The sequence below is a fragment of the Brachycentrus maculatus genome, unplaced genomic scaffold (genome assembly GCF_059751285.1).
Source record: "Brachycentrus maculatus isolate JH-2025_06_01 unplaced genomic scaffold, ASM5975128v1 h1tg000264l, whole genome shotgun sequence".
NCBI lineage: Eukaryota > Metazoa > Arthropoda > Insecta > Trichoptera > Brachycentridae > Brachycentrus > Brachycentrus maculatus.
Window position 1 is genome coordinate 346,658 of NW_028281015.1, and position 16,720 is coordinate 363,377.

The 16,720-nt window shown below is 29.5% G+C and overlaps 1 protein-coding gene across 2 annotated transcripts in view; it reads right to left on the minus strand.

Moving 5' to 3' along the window:
* Positions 1-16,720, minus strand: part of LOC148305703 (EGFR adapter protein-like) — a 168,984-nt gene that overhangs the window by 89,966 nt on the left and 62,298 nt on the right. Inside the window, exon 1 of one of the 2 annotated variants that reach the window (XM_088266292.1) lies at positions 7,295-7,421. The exons of the other annotated variant lie outside the window; for it this stretch is intronic. The gene's annotated coding sequence lies outside the window, so the exon portion shown is untranslated. Of the gene's footprint in view, positions 1-7,294; positions 7,422-16,720 lie in introns of those variants that run through there. 2 annotated transcript variants of the gene reach the window in all.

The window sequence follows — 16,720 nt, forward strand, 5'->3', positions numbered from 1 at the left end:
ATATGAAGGTCACAACATTTCGAGTGTGTCCAAATACTTGTTCATATATCTAGGTTTTTTTCATATTTATGTAGACACACTAGAAATGCCGTAAATAAAATAACTAGTATTATAAGTTATATAAAAACATTTAAAATCAGGTTTTCAGGCGGGGCTGAAGTATGTGAATGTGATTCAAGATCTGAACCTTACAAACAAATAGAAAGAGTCTTTGCTTTATAAAAGCTTTCCCTGTTCTAACATAGATGTCGGCAGTGAACTGTGTCATTAGTTTGAATAATATATCTAGGGGTTCTGAAAATTGAGTTGTGTTGTTGTCAATCATGGATAGAATTAGTAAATGTTACATGCGTGTAAAGCGATCACTTTAACTAGCCTATGACGGTCGTATGCCCTATAAATGCCCAAATTCTATATCATTTTTCATCATTGTTCAGATGTCAAAAAATGTATAAAATTACTCTTAAGCGGAGGTAATCTGGACGTGCGAACAAGTATTTGGACACACTCAAAATGTTGTTTTGTATAATTTAATGTAATTTTATAATAGGAATGGATTTTCGAATGTAAATTTAATTTGTCAATTTTTCAAAATTTAATTGTAATCGAATATTATTTTTTGGATCTTATTTATGAATATTTGATTCGTAAAGTAAAGAGTCGACGATAAAAGAAAGATGAATGAAAATGTTCCGTTTCTATTCCCCCCAACAGCAGTTTTAGTTACCAAATGACGAATGACAGTGTTTGGTTCATCCCATTACGGGTATCTCCGGTCTGTTTACAAGCTTCCGTGTCCTGTACCTACTCGCACGGAGTGTCAACTTGTGCCGGCGATCATATGTAGCACGTACTCGTACATCGGCGGTACAATCTGCCGCTTTCGGAACGGAAACAGTGCTGTAAATTAAAAGTTTTCAACTATCCATAACGATACGCCCACAGAAAGAGGATTTCCGACCTAGGGGCGTTGCTTATAACAATAACTCACATGTAAACGAGAATAGTTGGAATTTACACGCAGTGCGTAACATTTAATTCCCTACGAAAAGAAAAGTCGACAAAATTTACACATAATAAAACAATAACTATCTTTTGTAGTTCTTGCTTTATTGAATAAAATGCAGTTCAAGCACGAAACGTCCTAACTGTCCATCAAACCTCCTTCCTTAGTTATTCCCTCTACCCCCTTCCCTAAACTCCCTTTTTCCTTTGCTTTCCTTATCTCTTGTAATTTATGTTTTTTTTAATGTCAATTTGCAATTTATGTTTTTTTAAATGTTCAAGTACTATCTACCCTCGGATTGCAAACAGCTACATACATATATATGGTATCAAACGTTTTGACCAATATCACTAGGCTGTTTTTGGTTGATTGGAAGATACTACTTTTTAGCAATAAACCCGCCAATGCACTTATTTATTTTGTGTACATGAAGTTTAAATTAAAAAAAGATAAAAATGTCAGTGCAAAACTAGAATTAACATATTAATTTCGAAGAAAAATATCAGACTGGTGATACAAATACAACGAACTTATTCTAAACTGTTAAAAAGACTTTAAAAGGAATTACCGCTACAAATGTGATTTAAGAGTTAAAGTGTTTTACGACTTTATTGTCATTTGAAGGTTTTACGTTTTTTGTCGTTGTAAATGTGAATTGTTCGTAAATAATGTCAAATGTAAGCAAATAAATAATATTTATTAAATCGAAATAGATCGTGTCATTCCGCCATATCATCCAAGATTGCTTGACTCGTGAGAAACTAATAAATCACCAATTGGTTTGTAGTCTCGTGGTTAGACACGACTCGATTCAGGACCTATTGATGTAAATTAAAAGTTGTAAAACATAAAATAAATAAATATATAAACGTCTATCATGCTATGCCTTTAATATTTAAGATCATTTCTTTATGTTAGTCAGCATTTGATTGTCTTCTTTCATATGTAAGACATTTGTAATCTTGTGATTTAAGGTGTGAGATGATTTAATACAGCATCTCACAAAGCGAAGTAAATTCTTATCACGATAGTGATATTTTAGTGTAGCTTCTTCAGGAAAAAGGAGCGGAAAAAACTTAATTTTACTTTCGTACAAATCCCGCATTAGAAAAATGGCAAAAAAAATAAACCCTGGCATTTTACCGTATTTTTTACTGGAATCGTATTAAATCAGATATCCGAGAAATAAGACAAAAGATTCGGAGTTTAAATGTAGGATTCCCGGCACATTTCCCATTTTCCTTGTAGGATATCTGATGGGAGCCCCCTTAGCGTTTCAGGCAGTTTGCGCGTCAAGAATTATCTTCCCTATCACTCAAACTTTTGAGAACACTTAAAGCCTTCACCGACCGACTCTAGGCCTCCCTCGAGAGATTGAAATATGAGAGGGGTGGCTGTGATGCCGAAGTAATTGATGACATTTTTAAGCGTTTTTCGAAGTCTGAGAAATCCTATCGAAAATAAACATACATTAATTAAGCAATTCGTAAACACATGAAAATGCACGTTTGTCGTTACAAACCAAATATGAGTAAGTATTTTTATTATATATATATATATATATATATATATATATATATATATATATATATATATATATATATATATATATATATATATATATATATATATATATATATATATATATATATATATATATATATATATATATATTTATTTATATATATATATATATATATATATATATATATATATATATATATATATATATATATATATATATATATATATATATATATATATATATATATATATATATATATATATATATATATATATATATATATATATATATACATTTAAAGTAAAAAAAGTTGAAAAAAAATACAGTAAAAAGTAAAATTATTTAAAAGTCCTCTAAAATAAGAATCCTCTAATGTACGAGTTTGATCCCAGCTTCACACAAAACGAAGGGTTGATAGTCCCAACAGTGAACAATAAATACAGAAGTAAACTTCAATACATAGTTTTGAGCATTTAAAATAATTTACCGGCGGAGGTAAGATTGCAAACAAAAAATTAGAGCAAAGGCAAAATAAAGGATGGAGAAATCAACAGTTTATGTTGTAAAAATGGTAAAATGTGTTTTAATTTCTTTCACCTGCGTATAAAACAAATGTGCCATGTTAAAACAGATAAAATAATAAATAAATAAAGAACCTATGTCAAAAGAATTTCACCGACAAGACACAATGCGTTGCTTAGTGAACCTCCCGAAAAATATATGTACATGTATTTACAGATGTCTGTATTATATGTATGTACGTATATATTTAAAAAGAAAATTCCAAAGAGAAAAATAGAGAATAACAAGGGCACTCCGTGTTACATAATCGCACTCGTACCAGCCTTCGCGCAGGTGTACGATGAAAACAGCAGGAAAACATGTATAAAACGTTTTTATATAAAAAAAATATAACAGGTAAATAAGTACATATAATTCTTTTTCTATTAAAAAATAAATATAACCTTTCCACTTAGCTAATTATTTCTAATCAAATTGAGTGGTTATAGTTTACAAGGGGCTCAGGTAAGATAATGAATTAATAATGAGAAAAGTTTAGCAGGGAAATTTAAATTCTTTCTTCTGCGCTTCCATTCATCTCATTAAAATTGTATGGACGCTCCATCTTACAATGTTAAAATTTTATCTATCTTTTTCGAATTGAACGAAGAATTTAACTGAACAATTATTCTGAATGAGCGATGGAAGCCAATGTCAATAGAGGGTTATTAAATTTATTCAATTATAAAGTATGTAATTTTTGACAGAGGGTCGTAAATCTGCTCATTTTGCATTTGCCCTCAACTCGACTTACAGTTTATAAGTCGGGACCTTCTCACTGAATCCATTTAAGTTTTGGTCGTGCTCATAGTCTATGATTTACAGATTTTAATAACGCAAAGCGGGTGACGTCAGAGGGTAGTCATTATCAAGTTAATGAATACCAAAGATGGCAACCCTATTGCAATATGTACACAGCGGATCGTTTTATAAAGACTAACCTAAAGATGTTGATATTACTCATAATTTCTGAGAAAATATTTTTACTTTATTTTTTTTTAATTTAATGTATTTTAACATTTTTTATAGAATTTAATACAATTTTTATACATTTCTACTTAATGCAATCTTATAATTTTAGTTGCGCTGAGTCTCTCCAAAAAAGAGTACGAGCTCTATGCTTGGAGAGGGACTTTTTTCTTGTTCTTTTTTTGTTGCTAGTGACATATTGTACATTAAAAAAATATATTACTGGGGAACATACATTTTTATGCGGATATATTTTTATATTCATATTTTAATCCATCAATTTGTGTCGGGTAGTGGTCCTGTGGTTAGTGTCGGACTTTAGAGTATATAATAAAAACAGTAACTTTGTTTTTATTACACAACACTACTTAAATTCGTTAAATTTGAAATCATTTTGTCCGAAAAATAATATTAAATCATGGTTTCTAACCTATGCTTTGTTGCGAATATAACAATATCGGTAACGATAACGGTCACTAGTCACTAAAATAAATGTGGGAGAATTAAATTGTTGCTATTTTATTACATAAAATGCCGATCCACCAAGAAATGTCGGTACAAAACATAAATCTTATAATAATAAAAAAATAAACTTATTTTTTTATATTGACATCTCAACAAAGATGTCAATATAAAATAACTCCTAAGTGGACAACCCCAAATTTGTGAACAAAGATTTGAGAACACTTAAAACATTGTGGATAATTAGTTTGGACCAAATTTCCTTCTTTTAAATTTCTGAAGTGATTAATCTCGTAAAATATTAACCCAAAGTAGTTAATTTAGAAGAACCCTTTTCTTGCAAGAAACACGTGCCTTGATACTCCCTCGCCGTACCAAATTTCCCCCGGAAATATGACATTCTAATTATTTTTTGCAAAGTATGCCCGATCGGAGCAATCGCGATACTTAGTTAATGGATGATAATGATATTTGATCAGCTCCAGAACGAGCCAAAAGCGGCACAAAACAAACAAGGGAAGGGAGAGAAATAATGGGGAAATGAGGATAATTACATGCCTTTGGAACAAACCCCCCGAGGCTGAGAAAGAAAAAAACCCTAATTGATATAAAATGTCCCCAGGGTTAAAAAAATACTGCCAACCAGGAAAATATTTTTTCTCTTTAATGTAAAAAGTAAACAAAGTGTCCTGAATTTATTCATGTAATATAACAGAAGGGAAATGTAGAAATGAGGATTGATTTTTTCTGGGATATCGAATATCCGTCTTTGGGTTTTATATTTTTCTCGAGTGATGCGCTTGGAACCATCCATTCTCACAGTTAATCCTATCAAAAAAAATTGATAGGAACGCAAATATTACATTTGATAAAGCCATTTTATTATTTATTTATTTATCTTTATTCTAAACCTTGAGGCGAGGCGAACCTCTAGGGTTCATATTGCTTATAGGTATATTATTTCAAAAACCATACAAAAATAGAAAAAAAACATGATAAAATAAATCATTTAATTTACCTGATTTGATAGTCAATTTGAGGTAATAATATACGGTTATCAATTTAATTTCACTTCGTAAATACCAATTTTTCTAAAAAATTTATTCACACGTGTTTTGATGCATTCCGCATTTTTTAAATGCCCTTTACGGTGTTTACACCGTCTACGGTGTTTAAAAATGATGCGGAATGCATACAAACACGTGCCACAATAGATTTATACGAAAAAGTGGTATTTACCAAGTTAAATTAGATAACAAATGGATAGATATATTACCACAAAATGATTGAAAGATAATAAAAATGATCGATTTTGGTAAATAAATCAATCTTATTATATTTGAAATATTTTTACAATAAATATATAGTCTTGGAGGGTCCAAAAATATGTACCAATACAGTTTGTGAAAGTCAAGAAAAGCGGACCAAAAAAAGTAAAATTTATTACCCTTAGACACGCCAAAATAAATAAATACGGATATCTTTTATTTTCCACCGAATCTGGATTTTAGATTACGTTTATATTTAATGAGAACAATGTTTCAGTACAATTTATTTAATTGCTTTTTAAGGTCGAAACTCTTTTTTGCGTGGAGTTCGCGGGGTTGACTTTTATTTTAAAGAAGAATTAATTATCGACAACGTTTTAAATATTCAAGAGAACCAATTTATCATGCTCAAAATAAAATTTTACTGTTTTTGTGCTTTGGGCAGTCATTTTGATATGATTTTTTTTAAAATTATTTTATTTTTATCTAACTAATGATATTCATGTGACATTTTTATGAAATGTTCTTACAATGAGGGTGTTTTTAAGTTTATATGATTATAATAATAATAAAAAATCATACTATAAACTAGAAAGTTGAAAAAAAACAGTACATTGCTTTAATTTTTATTAAGAAATTGACAGATCGATAACAGAAGTAATATACAAATACAAATATAACAAAACAAGTGTGTATTAAAAATTTACATTTCTTCTTACATATTTTTAAATAACTAGAAGTGTGACAGCAAAGAATTTATTACATTTTGTCATCTAACATAAATGAATAAGAATATGGACGTGTGGGTATTTACAGAATAGTTAAGTGATCACTTTACACACGTGTAACAAAAACATTCTACCCATAATTGACAACCAAATTACTCAAATTTTCGGAACTCATTCATAAATTATCATACGAGTTCTAAAAATTTGAGAAGTGTGCTTGTCGATTCTAGATAGAATAGTGAATATTACACGTGTGTAAAGTGATCACTTGACAATCCTATGACAGGTCATTAGTCCTGTAAATACCCATTCTTCCATTTTTTTCATCTATGTTAAGATGTGAAAATTTAAAAATAACTCTTAAGTAGAGAAACCCAGATTTATGAACAAGTATGTGGACACACTCAAAATGTCGTAAAAAAATTGATTGTTAAAATCTATGGAAATTATACCGAAATTTCGCCCTGAGAACTTTTAACTAGGAATAAAATAATTTACATGTACCTACTCATCTGCGTTTAGTTTTTAAATGAACACCTGATTAAAAGAAAAAAAAAATAAACCCGGTCGCTGGTCAAATAAAAATTATGTGGAAAAACTAAATGGTTGTTATTTTATTATACAAATTTAATGAAATAAGACTTAAGGTTTACTTTAATCAATTTCCTTATCATTTATCGTTATTTTCATTTAATACCACCTAAAAATACTACTCCATGCTAATTTATTTTATTATTTTATTTATTAAATTTTTTTTATATTTGTCAATATTTACCGACAAAGGTAAGTTTCGGCGTCTTGAAAAATCGCTCCTTATCCGAAGTGGTTTCCCGCAGGATAAAACATCTGTAATCACACGCTATGGCTATTAATCTCAGCCGCACTAAACAACTTAAGGCAACTTTTCCAATAAAGGCCAACTGAGCCCCTAGGCGCGACGTGCCGCGAAACTGCCGACGCGACGCCGCTACCGAGCTGCAGAGCGACCGGGACAGACGCGTGACCGCCACGGAGCCCGTAGCGCAACTGTTTGAAACTAGGAAAATCTCCCCCTTAAAGATATGTCAAACCTGCGCATGTTCTTTTTTTTAAATTAATTAAGCGGAGTGAATCGAGTTTTAAGGTAAATTTTCTTTATAAATAACCTACCTTCGAATTTTTACGGTTTCATATTTTATACACTATTTACATGAATTTACGTTTAAATTAATCTTTTTTGATTGTATTAATTGATTCCTCAGTCACTTTTGTGGTTATATCCATCTATTTTAATTAAAGTTGTACTCGGTAAATGGCACTATTTTTATAATATCCTTGGATTTATTACGATTATTTCATACCATACTTTACGTGAATTTAAGTTCAAGTAAATCTTTTTTTTATTTCATTTCATTGATTGGAACAGTAATTTTGTAATAATATTTATAAATTTTTAATTTAAGCTTAACTTGGTACAACGCACTATTTTTTTTAATCCTTGGATTAATTACAGTTGTTTCGTATAATAGTTTACATGAATTTACGTTTAAATAAATCATTTTTGATTTCATTGATTAATTTGGCAGTCACTTTGTGGTAATATCTATCCATTTTACATCAAAGTTTTACATGATAAATACCACTTTTTCTGTAAAAGTGGTAAAAACCAAGTAAAGTTTTAATTAAAAATCTGTTTTTATCAGTTTTTTGATGGACTCTTGTATTCTTTAAGATTTAGATAGAAAATTAAAAAATCTTCAAGGTCTAGTTAGTTAAAAAATAACAAAATCACAAAATGAATTCAAGAAAGATTTATTTTAAATTGGTCCGGGTGTTTGTGATGTATTTTTATATTAACCTTCCCTATCCTTACTATCCTACCTGCAGAAAAGCTTATACAATATTATATATATATATACTTTGCGGGTTATTCCTTTAAAAAGTAAATAAAAATTGAATAAAAACATGTTAATAGTGTAGATAACTGAAAATTACTTAAATAGAAGTCGGCAAAAAACAAATAATCAATTTCATAACCTTACTAAAAATACTGATTTACAAACTGGTTTCAACATTCCTAAGTTGTAAGAAATAAAAAAAAATCTTTTACACGTTTTTTCCTCAAACTATGATACCACTGAAAAAAATTGATCAATTTATTTGGCAATCACTTTGGGGTAGTATATCTTTGCATTTTCACTTCAAATTTTACTTGGTGAGTACCACTATTTCTTATGTATTATTACACGATTTTTGATAGACTACGCATCATTTTCAAACATAATTTTTGATAATAATACGGAATGCATCGAAATACGTGTCATAATAGTTTTTAAGAAAAGGTGGTATTCATCATGTAAAATATAAAATTAAAAGGGAAAAAATCAATGTCACAATGGCGTTGTTGAGTATTTCTTATACTATTTTTAATTCAGTTTGTTTTTCTTGTCGTGGAAACTGGTAATAAAGAGAATATCACCGTCTGGGCGTCCAATATGCTTCGTGACGCAAAACATTTCTTGATAGCATGAACGTCAAAATTCGAACTTGGAACTCCCGTCCGCCATTTACCGCCTTATTTATGCCGGAATCAGAAGGAGCGGCGATTGGCGCCAAACTGTGTCAATGACTAAAGGAGTTTCTATGGACTGGGTACACGCGTAAGTACCTACCCATAGATTAAAGTTGATAAGGGTGTTATGAATCATTGTTATTTTTAATTAAGGAGAAGGTGGAATGGCAGTCTATTACATTAAACATAATTTACTAACAATAAATCAAATATGAGGGAAAAATAAATCAGGTTAATTTCAAGTCAATCTTTGTTTCTTTTTTTAAAGTTGAGTTCCTCAAACATATTTTTTTTTTGTATTTCAATAAATAAATAAACAAAAAATCAACACAGATTGTTTCACTTCGCTTTACTTTAAAGGTGGAGACTGACCGGAGCATTTCGTCGTAACGTAACACGTTACGATGCGAGCATTCAGGCAGTCAGTACAGCCAGCGAGCCGAGCGCTCCATCCATAGTTTCGGATGCTCGGTGATGCTGGCCGCGAGCAATGTTACGACAAAATGTTCCAGTCAGTCTCCACCTTAAGAGAGATAAAACATAAGAGAGTGTGCAGATCTGATCAAAGATTCACAATTTATTATGGATTAAATTGAAATATGGCAGTAGTTAGGAATTTACTCTTACGACTTATCATAGGATGGTTTAAGTGGTCACCTTTTTTCATTTGCCCAACATTCGCCATGATTTTTTGGTGATGTATATGTACAATACAGTATCTATATGACCATTAACGTGCAAGCTTAAAGCAACATCTAGCGAGAATCTTTTAACGTTATATATCAATATTATTTTGAACTGTATGCATTACACACATTTTCAATCTCTTCAGCGTAAATTTTACACACATAAGTACAGGTTTCAGCTTAAAATAATAAAGACAATAATTACAAAAATAAAAAAAGAATTTATTCTTGCCTAATAAGAAAAATAACAAAAATAACAAAAACAACAAACTTTGTCGTGTATATGACATAGAATTTTGTCTAGCCTCATACTAGTCTGATGATATTGGTTACGACAAAACCCGGTTGCTGGTGAAACAAAATTAATATGGAAAAAAATACATACTTGTTATTTTATTCAACAAAAAACTATTTAAGTGAAATCTTACACGGGAAAAACGTTATTTCTCATTTAGCACATCAGTTCTTTTGAATAATTTATTCATTGGAAAAATTATTTATATTATAAAAAAAATGATAATAATATAGTGAGTCCTATAAAATTTAAGTTAGTGGATGCAAAAATTGTACGGTAAAGTGTCGACTCGGCGTGTCGAACGGATCGCGTAAAAATTCAATCAACGCACAGCTTCAATGGCAACGTTTGGGAAAAATGTTCTCGAGATTGAAACAACCCTACACTAAGAAATATATCGTTACCTTTTATCAATACAGTACCTGTGCTCTAGATAGGTTTCAATATCTGGCACTTTTTATAAACTGTACACATTTTAGTTCTAAAAAATTGTACCCATAATATGAAAAGAAAAACAACAGATTCCACGTGAATAAATGAGATAATTGTACTTTAACTGGGATGACTGACGTTATTTACTGGAATTTATTTAACAGTAGAAGTGGAAAATGTTTTGGTATTAATTTTTTTCTCCTTCCCCCTAAAAAACCTTTTATTTTGAATATTCTGAATTCGAAACCGTTTCGACAAATACGTTGTCTTCCTCAGGGATGACTACATACTATCTCTGAAGTATCGAAAATAAATGTAGTAAAAGACAATGAAGTAATTTTTTTAGTGGCTAATTCAAAAGTAAGGATTTCAAAATTACCTTATCTAGGTATGATGTTATTACTTTACGAAATGAGATTTTTTTTCGAAAACCTTTTTAATTTCATGAGTTAATCGAAATTCCTTAGAATATCTACGAATATGTACATGTGTATATGTGTTACATATATATTTCATACATTTCGCATTTGTATTTTATTTACTGAACAAATCCAAAGAGATACGTGTGTGATGGTATGAATAAATAAAGTGTGCAAAATCTAATAATGGCTTTGGCGTTATTGAGAACGGATATTGACGAAAACCATTTACACAAACATATTTATTTTTACGATTCAGAAAACCTTTCGGGAGAGAAACATTTTTCTGAATATCAATACACCAGAAACGGAATACATTGTCTGCAATGGCTTCGTTCATTTTCCAAAATTTTACATCATCTTATTCGTTAACCAATACAACGAAATAAAATTTTCTCTGAATCACATAGTGAAAAAAATTGGTGTCATTAAATTTTTGACACTGTTTTTTAAATTTAAATGTTTACAATACAAAATCTACATTTATTTTTAATTGATATATATTTTTTTCATTTTAATTTTACGAATGAAAACCTAGGTATGTTTTCAATTGACAATGTTTTTCAATTAATATTAAAAATCTACTTATATGAAAGATTTACATTACTTTTCAAATTCTAATTTTAAGAAATTAAAATCTAATTATGTTTCAAATTTATTTAATTTTTTTTTTATGAAATATCTACGTATATTTTAAATTTAAATATGAATATGTTTGTTTGTTTTTAAATATACATAATAGGTTAAGATCCTAAAGGATTTTTGTTTACATTTTTAATTATTAGTTTTGGTTATTTAAAAAAAATGTTACTTTATTATTTGCGTTCCAGTCTTGTTAACCTTAATCCCATGTCCCAAAATGGGAAATAGAAATTACTCATCGGGAATACTATATACTTATATGACTTAAGTATGTTGATATTGAGTAAGGTTTTGTTTAATGGTTGATACAACAGTATTTATGTTTTTTACAAACGATAAAATATTGTGTCTATAACAAAAACTTGTTTTTATTTTCTCTGCAAAATAAAAACTTTTCATCTCAACCATTGATGGTGGCAACTCACATGTGATAGAGCGCGTCATTAAAAGGATATAAACAAATTTTTGTGTGGTTGTCAATCATGGGTAGAATGGTGTATGTTGCACGTGCATAAAGTGATCACTTTAACCAACTTATGAAAAGTAATGAGCCCTGTAAATACCGAGACTTCCATTCTTTTCATTTTCATTCTTTTTCATTTGCATTGAGATGTCAATATTAAATATTTTAATTTATAATATATTCGTGTAAAGTTTGATAAATTGATAAATCCGATAAAAATATATGTTTTTAATTAATGTTTTACTTTATTGTTTCGGCATTAACTTTGTGGTAAGACATGTTACAATAAGTATAAAACAAGTGTCATAAAACAAGTTGGAGTGGTATAAAACAATTGTTTTCTTTAATCATTGTAATGTTTTACTTAGTAAATACCAGTGGTATTTAGTAAGTAAAACATTAATTAAAAATGAATAGATTTTACCACAAAGTGAATGCCGAATCAATTAATGAAAAAAAAGATGTGTTAATTGATAAAAAATAATATGAAAACTTGGCATGATCAATTCTTTATTTTTCTCTCTGCCTACCCCTACGGTGAAGGTGAAGTTTTTTTTTTTTTTTAAAAAGGAGAGAAATAAATCTTATATCAAGACACACACCTTCCTTATTGTAACGCCAAGACCAACAATGATTTAGAAATCCAATTACATTTGAATTACGTCGGACTTTTTTGTATATCTCTGAGCTTTCATTTTTGAGCTTATTTTGCGCCCGATTGGGTAGAAAATGAAAAACTCTAGCCACAGGTGCCAGCGGGTCCGGGAAATGGAAATTAATGGGGGAACTGAATGTGAAATGTTTGCAATACAAAAACGCAATGCTTTTCTTTTATCATTCCGACATCTCTACCGGCTTTCCCTCCCACATTCACGCTAAAGCCCTTTGTCTGACATCAGATGCTACATCGGAAGAGACTTTGGCTAATTTATTATTCATTCATCTGCCTAATACGATATTTTTGATGCAGGAAAGAGGGAAATTTTATAAGCAAATGGAAGCTGTTGCGGCCTGCAGACGTGGAAAATTTTAATCTTTTCGGCGAATATTTTCTGAGGTAAATACAAAAATAAATAAGGGAGCATTCTTCCATCTTGATCGCGAACCGTATCCAAATAATAAAATACGTTATTTAACTAAAACATTTCAAGGATGTTTAACATCTTAAAACTTTGTTTAACGAAAAATAATGGATGTGAAACACGTTCAAACAGTTTTTTTCTTAATTTTAAGCTTTATCCGCAACCGGTGGTGCATAGGGCACTGCATCGTAGCGACGCAGTGCCCTCGCAAAGTTTATCTAATTGAGAAATATTAACAGAAAAAAAACTTAGAAACGTATAAACTGAGAATAAATAATAGAATCCAACAAACAAACCGTCACGCCGCTTTACCGCAAAGGTAGGAAAAGATAATAGAACGCCATACTCTGTCTTTGCAAACATTCTTCGCCTCTTCCACATTCATGCATCTCCGTATACAAACCCACCGATGACTCCTGATCTGACCACTTTCAAATATTTGAAATACTTGATCGTGCCAAGTTTTCCTCGTCTTCCTCTGCTTCTGTTTTTTGCGGTCATACCCGCCATACCATAAAATATTTTCAAAATAATAATACGGATGTAATATTACCCTTGACTGGCACCTGAAGCGTAGAGCTGATGACCTTGCCTTAGTGAATTAAGGATCATGTTCATACTACGTCGATTCCATTAAATGTGTCTACGCAACATTAAGTGCGGTTAAGTGTCAGAAAAATAATTGATGTGTATTTTAATTTAGTATTTTAATTATTGGATTGAAATAATCTGCATACTGCACCGAGCAATAAAGATCAGTTCTTGCGATTACACATGACTTACAATTTTCTTCTTTTATATTCTGATATTCTGCAAAATTTTATACTGTCGAATGTAAAGTGCAAGCTGTAGTACTACCCGGTACAGAAGTACTGAGAGGTGGTGGGTGTCAATAAAGGCTTACGATCGCTGGGGGAGTATTTCACGACATTTCACCCTAAAATATAGTCCTGAACACATTCACATACCCCGATAATATATCCCGCATGTCAAAAAGTACATATCTATAAAAAAACACATAAAATATAATTTATATTTGAAGCACTAACTTTGTGATTTTTTTATTTCAGAATTTATTTATTTATTTTTCAAAACATATTACACAGTACATAAGTCATATATTTAATATTCCCGATAAGTAATTTTTATTTCTCATTTCGGGACATGGGATTAAGGTTAACAAGACTGGAACAAAAATAATAAAGTCACAAAAATATTTTTTTTAAATAACAAAGACTAATGGCAAAATAAAAAAAAACAATAAACAGGTATAATAAATAGGCATAAGTAGCATATTCAAAAGAATAAAATGAGAAAAAAACATTTGGTAAGAAGCATATTTAATATAAACAAATGAGAAAATATAAAAAAAATGAGAAAATATAACAAATGAGAAAATATAAAATACTTAAGGTAACAAATTTGTATGCATTTTCTACTTTAGGGGATAGTGTTTTACTATTAATTAGTCTTGATAAAGAAGCGATTAGCTTCGAAACCGGTAAACATTATAGTTAAGTTATAATATAATATTTATAGTGATTTAAAAATAAAGTTATATTTCAATTATACAAACATAAAAATCAAAACATAACATAATTTATTGTATTTTTTTACATTAAAATCATTGTTATTTTTGTAGTATGGCAATATAACATTCTCCTTATCATTCATCACCCACTTTGTGTAATACACAAAGTGGACGATGAATGATAAGGAGAGTGCTATTATTTATTGATTTGGCATTAACTTTATGGAATGAATGTTGATTATCAAAAATTTGTATTAATCCAAAACACTTGTATTAGTCCACAATTTGGTTTTATTTCACACGACTAGTTTTGAAAACTAAAGATGTTTTCATCGACAAGTGATCACAAAAACAATGTTTTGATTTTTTGAGATCACCTGTCGATGAAAACATCTTTAAAACTCAATTAGTGGTCTAATACTTAGTGTTTAATTTTTCATAATAATGTTAATGCCAAACCAATAAATAACATAGTCGTGTTTACATTTATAAACTAAAAAAGTAATATACAAGTGTTTTATTTTTATGTTTAAATCATCGCGTTATCCCACAATGTTGATGCCAAATGCCTTTTTCTGAAAGGACTTTTTCTGAGGTTTCCTGAAAGGACTTATTCTGTGAAATCACTTGCATTCGATTTACACCCCGAGGGTGGAAAGCAAGATTCTAAAAAATAAAAATAAAATAAAGCACTCAAATTCAAGTACTAGTTTCCATACACCGTAAATATAACTTGCATTTCTTTATATGTTGTACATGTTCAGTATATTCATTTGAAATGAAAAAAATATACATGAAACAATTGCATAAAATGCGCGAATCATTTTCTCGTATGAGCAGTATGCATATTATTATGCTCGTATTTTAAAATTAATAAAAGTCATATTAAAAATTAAATAAATAAATAAAAATAAGGAACAGCTCCTACCCCCTCTTCAACCTTCAATGTCCCAAGGACCCAACTCTAAAATTTACAATTATGTGTTTGAAAATGATGCGGAATGCATCGAAACACGTGTCACAGTAGATTTTAAGACATAGTGGTATTTACTATGTAAAACTTTAATTTAAAATGGAAAGATTTTACCACAAAGTGACTGCCGAATCAATTAGTGAAATAACTAACTAACTAAACTATCGGGCCGCTTAGACAGAGAGTAAAAAAAAACCACACTCCTCTGTCTTTGCAAAAAATATTCGCCTTCTCCACATTCATGCGTCTCCTCATATATACCAGTCAATTATTCCAACTGATGACTTGACCACTTTCGAATTTGAAATATTCGGTCATGCCAAGTTTTCCTGGGTCTTCCTCTGATACTATGTCTAACTAAGTCTAACTATGTTTGACACATAAATTTGTTTTACTTTTGTATTCTAACTCATTCATTATCGATAATTCCTATCTCAGCCTTGCTTTATTTTCTTATTTTACCATTCAAACATCCATTATGCATTATTTTACTACCTATAGATCACATTTCCCAAGAAAAAATATGTTATTTTTTTGTAATATTTTTGTGATACTGTTTTCCCTATTTTTATTTTATTTTACTTGAATATGTTTTAAACATATACTCCCGTTGAATTGATATATATATATATATATATATATATATATATATATATATATATATATATATATATATACATATATATATATATATATATATATATATATATATATATATATATATATATATATATATATATATATATATATATATATATATATATATATATATATATATATATATATATATATATATATATATATTTATCTTTAGCCAGAGAACATGAATTTCCTATTCCTGAAATTATCGTGTATTTTCATTTTCCAGCCTTCAGCATTCATCCATCTGGGTTCAGATCTCAAGGTAAGTCGACAATAGAAGTGGATTCGACGTCGGAATAACAAATGCCTTAAATTATATCAGACTGAATGCATCTTACTAATGAGACGCCACATGAGAAGTGTCTGAAAAGAAATGAAGATTATGTATGCTTAAATATGTATATAAGATTATAATTTAAACATGAAATTATAATAAGGTATATAATAATGAAATCGGGAATTCATTTTAATATAATTATAAAACT